This window comes from Silurus aristotelis (genome assembly GCF_946808225.1).
Source record: "Silurus aristotelis genome assembly, chromosome: 2".
NCBI classification, from domain to species: domain Eukaryota; kingdom Metazoa; phylum Chordata; class Actinopteri; order Siluriformes; family Siluridae; genus Silurus; species Silurus aristotelis.
Window position 1 is genome coordinate 38483243 of NC_139575.1, and position 8666 is coordinate 38491908.

The 8666-nt window shown below is 37.5% G+C and overlaps 1 long non-coding RNA gene across 1 annotated transcript; it reads right to left on the reverse strand.

The window, feature by feature from the left end:
- Window positions 1-2592: 2592 nt before the first annotated feature.
- LOC310718020 lies at window positions 2593-3339 on the reverse strand. Its single transcript, XR_014531036.1, has 2 exons — window positions 3217-3339; window positions 2593-3182 (listed from the first exon to the last, which is right to left on the reverse strand). It is a non-coding gene; the product is annotated as an uncharacterized lncRNA (long non-coding RNA).
- Window positions 3340-8666: the final 5327 nt, after the last annotated feature.

Sequence of the window (8666 nt, forward strand, 5' to 3'; positions counted from 1 at the left end):
GTGGAGCTCATTATGACAGTAAATGGAGACTAAATGTGGAAATCTTATGGTCAGGTGTCCACCCACGTTTTGGTAATAAAGTGTGTTTTACAGTTTTTAGATTCGAGGTCAGTGTTTAAAGGTTAGTGTTGAGGGTGAAGTGTTTCGTGAGACTCAGATCTGGAATTAGTGTGAAGATGATTTAGATTTCAGTATAAAAGTTAATTATTTGATTAAATGTTTAGTGTTTGTGATTTTATTCGGCTCATTTTTGTGATTTAATATTTAGCAGTTAAATCAGAAGATCAGGTTTAGAGATGATATTTAGGTTGTTGGATGTTTAGGATTCAGAGAGAATTTTTTTTTTATAATATTAAAGTTTCAGAATATTAACAAAAAAAAACCCCAACCAACCAACCAACCAAACAAACAAACGGACACAAAGTTCATTGTTGCATTATAACATAAGATTAATAAACACTTAATAACCTTTTAATGAACATCCAATAATAAACAATATCCCCCCCTCCCCCCCCACACACACACATTCATATAAATCTCTTCAATTCACTGCATAATAAAAATAATAAAAACCCAAACCTGATGCTGTTCCAGTTGAATCTTCTCCACTGTCTCCTGCGTGTGTTTATGATCTGTTATAAGCGTGACATTGATTCCCGTCCTGTCCTGCGTCGTGTCTTTATCTGCTCGTCTCACGTCCGAGGTCACGTTTCATGCAAATCTAGAACATCTGTAAGCAGGCTGTTGCTACACGAACGCAAAACTCTTCAGGATCTAAAGGCATCTGATCGGCGAGTTGATTTTTTTATTAAAGGTTCGAACGCTTGAAACATCTGAAACGTGAACGTTCGTGCTGTGGGACACGTTTGGAGTGATTTAAAGCCCTTTTACACAGAAAGTGAAAAGGAGAACAGGAGAAACAGGTGTGAGGATCTGAGCAACTTAGTCAAGGGCCAAATGGTGATGTCTAGACGTCTGGGTCAGAGCATCTTAAGGGCAATACTGGTATACTGCAGTGAACACCTACCACCTTTCTACAAAGCAGGAGAACCAGAGACGAGAGGCAGGTTCATGGGCATTGGAGGTGTGTGTGGAGAGAATGCTGGAATGTCTGGTCTGATTCCACAGAAGATCTTTTGTAGGACAAACTACGGAAAAAGTCAATGCTGGCTCTAAAAGAAAGAGATCCGAACATCACAGCTTGCTGCAGATCGAGGTGTGTAGATGCAGAGCTCGCAGAGAACCTACACTGCCACTTACACCTCCAAAAGCTCCTACAGACACATGAGCACCAAAACTGGAACATAGAGCACTGGAAGAAGGTGGCCTGGTGCACAGCTGGGTGTGGTGGTGTGGCTTACACGAGGAAGAGATGGAACTGTTTATGGGAAGAAGCCGATCCAGTGGAGGCAGTGCGATGCCCTGGGTGATTTTCCGCTGGGAAACCTCGGGTCCTGGTGTCCATGTGGATGTTACCTTGGTGTTACAGAACACCATCCTACCTTCTCCAAAAGCCCCGAGATCTACATACACACAGATTTCCACCAGGAATGTTCATGCTGAAGACAGATTGAAGATCTTTATATAATTAAAACAAGTTCTAACCTGGTTTGAGCTGTAGGAAACTCCAGGGGTTTAAGCCAAGGTATCGCCAAGCTGCCACTCTTGGGCCCTTGAGCAAGGCCCTTAACCCTCTATGCTCCAGGGGACCCTTACGAGAAAAATAAATCAAGGACCGTGACGTGGGCTCACCACCTGCAGGAGGGACCGTAAGGGACCGGTGCTGAGAGGATTGGGCAGCAGTCGAAGGCAGGGGCCTTGACAGCCCGATCCCTGGACATAGAGACCCGAATTACGGATAAGCAGGAGAAGATGAATGAATGAATGAATGAGTTTCAACAATTAAACAAAACAAGATGTCACAGATGATGAGACAAGGGAGAAGGATCCTGCAGAGATTTGCATTCGGGGGAAAAAGCCGTGTAACGACGAGACACGCTGATACACGTTCAGGGTTTGCATGAAACGTGATCTGATCAGATAAAGACAGAAACACAGCGGCGTGTATCTACGTGTGGAGGTGTGTGAGAGGAAAATTCAAAACAGAATATTTGAGAATTCAGGTTTCACTCACCCCAAAACTACAGACTCTAGAAAACCTAAACTAGAAAATCTAAATCTTCCAAAGTCTAAAACTTTTCAACATTTTCCCAAAATCAGAGCTGTGGAAATTTTTACCTCTTCAGACTTAAGTATTAAAAGTCTTGTAGATTTTTTCCAAAAAAGATGAACAAAATCACTTTTTCCAAACTGGTGAATCAGAACAAAATCATTTAGTTGAAACTTTTCCTGAATGGTCTGGAATTTTCCCCAAAATCCAAAACAAGTCTATTTATTTTTGTAGTTTGTGGAAGATGAATAATCTCTACTTTTTTTTTCAAATAAAAACATTTCTGCAAATGTAATTTTTTTCAGGTATTGCAGGTTTTACAGAATCATTGTTCTGGGAATACTTTTGTAAAATAGAAACTCCAAATTTTGATCCACAGCAGTGGAATTTCATGGAGAAAAAAACAACAACAGACAACTCAATTTTTAAGACACAAAAAAATCGTCACTTTTTATTAATCAGGGCAGAGAAAATCCTCATACCACATGGAAAGTTGGTTTCTCCGGTGCATTATGATCAAAATCACATTCAGGAAAGCTGACGCCTTTTCTAGAGCCAGGAAAAAAAAAAACATTTCTGATTCCCAGTACAGCCTTGATCTTTGAACATTACATCAAGAAACAAACAAAAAGACAGCAATGCAAAATCCCCGTTTTAATCCCGGAGAGTCCACACCCTCCTGAAGGTCTTCGACTCCTCCAGGAAAGTCCACAGTGCTTAGTTTTAAATCAGTGAAGAAAAAAATATTATACTTCTTCAAATACAGAGAACAAAGAAAATGTCTACATTTAAATTCATTACAGTGAAACGATTTCCTCCAATAACTCCAGATCTGGACTTTATTCTCATTCTACTCCAGTTTGTGCATAGATTCACAATCCTTCTCCACGACGATTCGTGTTCGCCTCCGGAGCTTTAATTAACCCTGGATTTACTACCATTCTCTAAAAACTCTAGAGTTTCTAGGGTTCAACTGTGAGACTCCATAAACATCTAAAACTTTGAAAAGTTTCTTGTTTAAAAAAAAATAAAAAATCCCACAGCACTCCAGATTTTCCAGAATCCGAGCTGTAGAATGTTTTCTGGTACTCATTTCTAGGTTTAGGGTTTGTACATTTCTACAGATTTCAATTATTTTTTTATAAAGAATCTCCTATAAACATTCTAACAATCTAGAATGGAGCCTTCAACATTCCATGTTTTTCCCTCATAAAATCTAAGAGTCCACAATTACAAAATGATACATAGAGAAATCCTGAAACTCTCCTAAATTTGCCCAAAAAGCTCCACAGAATCTCTGTAGTTCCGTGTATCTGCTTTTTTAGAATAAAAGGTCTAGAAATTCCAGGTCATTCCAATACTTTGGGAATCGTTCAAGCTCAAGAATCTCTCGATTTCTTTTTTTTTACATTTAAAAAAAAAAAAAAAGAAAGAAAAAAGTCCTTTTCCTTTAGAGTCTCTGAAAAATTCTTTAAAATTTTCCAGAATATATAAAGATACCAGATTTTGCAAAAATCGTACTTCTGGAAATTCTTCTGTAAACTAGAAACTCCAGAGTTTTGATTCGGAGCAGTGGAAATTCCAGAACGAGTTCAGGAGGCGAACAGAAAACAGAAGCGTCTCTTTCCACAGGACCTTATTTAGGAAAAAAACGTATTCAATCTGAAAAACCCGCAGGTCCTTTAACTACTTTCACACGTTAAAATCTACATCTCAACATAAACGTAACGCGATGCATAATTATGAAATATTAAATGTAAAGCACTCCAACTCCAAGAATAGAAAAATGAGAAATCGATACACATGCCTAATATTTGGTAAATGTTTTTTTTTTTTCTGCTACGGATTAAAAACACACAAGATTTTTTTCCCCCCGAAATCCACATCCTTCAGTGCGCAGAGTCGGAATTCTATTAATATCTCACTATAAATGTTAGAAATGAAACATTAGGAAATCTGGAACTCTCGTCTTCCTGAGAAACGTCGCCAGGTCCGTTTACAAACGAGCAAAAATCAAATCACAGACACCAGAATCCACACAGCTGCGTGAAGGCGAACAACAAAACTACAACAAAAAGAACTTCAACATGATTGTTTTTGTCTTTGATCATAAAAAAAAAGGTTTTCTTTTGATGGAAGATGAAACTGTCTTTAGTAAATGTACTTTTTAAAACACAAACAGTTTTCTGTAAACAACATGAGACGAAAAAAGGAAAGAAAAAAAGAAAAATGTTAAATTGTACAAACAAACAAGCAACAAAAACAGTAGGCACTGAAAACGTGTGAATAAAAAACGCTCGTCAGCAAATTACAAACAATCGAAGTTTTGTAAAGTGGTTTTTTTTTTTTTTCCCTCCTAAATTTTTATCCTTTTTTTTCTTTTTTTCTTTTTTATAAATCAATAAAACGGTGATGGTTACGGTGCAAAACTCCTGCTAACAACCAACGGCATGAGAAACATGAGTTATTAAAACATTTTTACAGAAAAAAGAGAAAAGTCCTTGAGTAAACATGAACACATGAATCATCCACCCTCGAGATTTCTTTCTTTCTTTCTTTCTTTCTTTCTTTCTTTCTTTCTTTCTTTCTTTCTTTCTTTCTTTCTTTCTTTCCTTCTTTCTTTCGTAGGTGAGGTGAGAAGAGAAAACAGTGCAAGGCTGGATTACATTAACAATAATTAATAATTTTGAGGAAATTAACAGTAAAATACACACATACAAATGCTGAAAAAAGTCTAGTAAAAATAAAGATCTAAATCTTTACGTGATTAATGCTTGTTGTTTTTAAGTTGATTTACATTATCGAAGCAAACGGTTCACATCAGATTATTGGCAATTTCTGGTTCAAGTATTGTAGTTTGATATGTTTTTTTTTTATATACACACACACACACACACACACACACACACACACACACACACACACATATATTTAATATTTTTGTAATAAAAGAAATTGTCTGAAATTGTCAAAGAAATAAAAAATACTCATGGAATTTCGGAGAGAATTTAAACACAATAAAAAAAGGAAAGTGTCTCGTAGTGACCAGTGATTCGTCCCGAATCGTTCATCCCTTCAAAACGTACAGATGAATTCATTACTGAAGAACGGAAATTCTTCTTCTTTTTAAATGTATTTCCACAATAAACAACAGGAAGCTTATCGTCTGAAAGAATACTGTGTGTGTGTGTGTGTGTGTGTGTGTGTGTGTGTGTGTGTGTGTGTGTGTTTTAAACATATGAAATGAATCGGTTTTAGCATCGCCACAGGAAAGGAATAAAGGATTAGTGATTTACTGAAAGCAGGTAGTTTAGAGGCATGAGTCAGTAGTGAGTCAGTAGCGAGAGTCAGTAGTGAGTCATTAGCGAGAGTCAGTAGTGAGTCAGTAGTGAGTCAGTAGTGAGTCAGTAGCGCGAGTCAGTAGTGAGTCAGTAGCGCGAGTCAGTAGTGAGTCAGTAGCGAGAGTCAGTTGTGAGTCAGTAGCACGAGTCAGTAGTGAGTCGTTAGCGCGAGTCGAAATGCCCATCATCGTCGTTTTTCTCGTGTAAAAGCAATGTGCAAAAGATTTTCAGGATTTTTTTTATTAGGTATTTATTAAATATCCGTTTTCCCGTTTGTTTTTTAACGCCGGAGAATCGGAGTGTGAGTATTGCTCTTTTCAGCTCGGGTCGGAAATTCGGACGGTTTTATTTTGTAGGATTTTGGAGGTGGCACAGAGACCCGGAGCTCTCGATTACTCCATGCCGGTGTCTCCAGAAAGTTTTCTGGCCTTTTCTTTAGAAACGAGAAGAAGATTTAAGATCAGAACAAGGCAGTTTCACACCCAGGAAGCGTCGACTTCACGAGTCAGAAATAAATCAATAAATTAATAAACTGATGCTTTAATGACAGGAACTGTTTCGATGTGGTTCCTCCTGCAGGTGACGGAACGAGGGACTGGAACAGGAGGAACAGAAACACTTCTGTACAGAAGAAGGCACTCCCTCATGCAGGTGACGTTGAAGACGATGTTTAAAGGAAAGTCATTGAGACGATTAGCTTAAAGTTTTTAACTTTTACGTCACTCACATAAAAACATTAATATTTATAGAGTTTTTTATTTTGTTCTTTTTTTTGGCATTTTAAATAAAAAAGTACCAGGATTTTACCCACAGCCGGTGTGTTGTTATTATTATTATTATTAGAGAAATTTCAACACACTGATAAATTTCCTGCTCTGTAAAAAAACACTATTTGATAATAACACAATGGTTTTGTGTTTGTTTGTTTGCTTGTTTTAGCGAATTTACTGGACTGAAAGAACGCCGATCAGCTGAGGACGTGTCTGATGTCTGGAGTCGTGCCGTTTTTAATTCATCATCATGGAATTAAGAGAACTTACGTCAAATTTTAACAGGAAATGAAACGTATAAGAGACGCGGTTGTTGGGATGTTGGCGTTTTCGGAGTTTATACACGTGTGCTGACGTTTTATTTTACATCCTTCTTTCATGTGTTTGTTGTTTGATTGAAACCTTTACTGACTTTAGTTCATTTAAAGATTCTGACGTTTGAAGTAGAATGTGCTTTTACATTTGGAGTTATTAAAGGTTCTGTGTAACACTGTTGAAGGTTCTTAGACTGTAGAGCGTCTGAAGAACCTGCAAGAACTTTGAATTAATTTTTTAGTTTGAATGTGAGTGATAAAGTGCTGATTGTGTCGAATTGTAGTCATTAGTTCACATTTTGACCTCACGGTGAGCGTAAGAATAAAGCGATTTATTTATCGCCGCTACAATTTCACACAAACATTCGATGGTGAAGCTGAAAGAAGCCGAGAACCGGATCATACGGGTCGGGTTTGGAGCTGAACGCTGCAGAATTACTACATCTAAAGTAAAAATTTCTCTCGTTTTGCATAGAAACAAATAAACGTGCTGGAACGAGAAAAAGGGGGATTTTTTCAGAAATGTTGAGGATTTCTCCTGATTAGGAAGTTCAAGTAACATCATCATCATCTCTAATTATTTACTTGCTAAATCACATGAAACAGGGAAGAACAAGAGGATTCAGACTTCCAGTGAGAAATTTGAATGAATAAAATGAAAATTCTTTCATTTTCGACATTCATTATTAATTACATAATTATCAATAAAACGTCTTTATTTGGGGAAAGAAAGTTCAAGATCACAACATCTGAAAAATCTGTTATTAAGATTATTGATTTAATAATTAAGAAGGAAAAGAATGTAGCATAAATTAATAAATGTAAAGATAAAGTTATAAATTTATATTTAGAAATGAGTAAAAATGGCGTGTAAGAAACGGGTTTCAGTGCAGCGAGGTGATTTTTTTTTTTCTGTGTTTTTATTATTATTATTATTATTTTGATTGATCTGTAAAAGGAAAGTTCGCTCCGGATCACAGTAACGAGGCACTTGGCGCATAAACGTGTTTTTTGTCACAGCTACAGATTTTTACCCCGTATTTAATTTAGAATTGTGTAAATTGTATTAAAACAAATGAACCCGTACATGGTCACGACAGACAGCGTGTGTGTGTGTGTGTGTGTGTGTGTGTGTGTGTGTGTGTGTGTGTGTGTGTGTGTGTGTCCTGGGTGAAGATGTAAACTACACCGAACGCGTCTCAGCTGATTGGCTTCGAATGAAATAAAGTGGAAACAGTTTTGGTTCAAACCGAAGCGTCTCAAAACAGCATTTAAACATCAGAGTTTTATTTTCCTTCACGTCTGTTTTTTTCTTTTTACGATCTTTGTTACAATTCTTGTTTTTCCGACACCAGATCGTAAACACGTACATCGCCGTAAACTCCCGTCCCTGAGCGAGCGCCGGAACGACGTGACTCCAAACACAACTCTTCTGATGATCTGATAAAACAGTCGTGTGTGTGTGTGTGTGTGTGTGTGTGTGTGTGTGTGTGCGCGTGTGTGTGACCTCACGATTGGCACTTAAACAAAAATAACACACCAAACTAAAAAAACTAAAAAACAACAACAACAAAGGACCCGTCCACAATCTCCTCGATGTGTCTGCGTTTTTTTTTTTTTTATATTTATATATTATTTTGCATAGTAACAAAATAATGTGCTGCCTCGAGAGTAAACTATCAGCTAAAACGCAACCGAAAGTTTTTTGTAACCAAAGTTTTTCAGTTCCAGAACGTCGAGGAATTCCGGGAACGGCTGCTATTATCAACTCTCGCTCATCGTTTACTCGCAAAAAAGAGGGGGAAAAAAAACACGATAAAGACGGCAAACAGGGAGGAAGAGGACGGTTAGCAGCTGCGAGAACACACACACACACACACACACACACACACACAATTCCGAACACTGCTTGAAGGAAATCTGAACTTCCTTTCACACAATGATTTTTCACATTGAATCAGTATAAAAAAAAAGAAACAGAAAAAGCGAACACAAGCGTAATCCGAATTGTTGGTTTGTTTGCGTTCCGCAGGACAGGAAGTGTGTGCGCACGTGGGAACGCTGATGACTT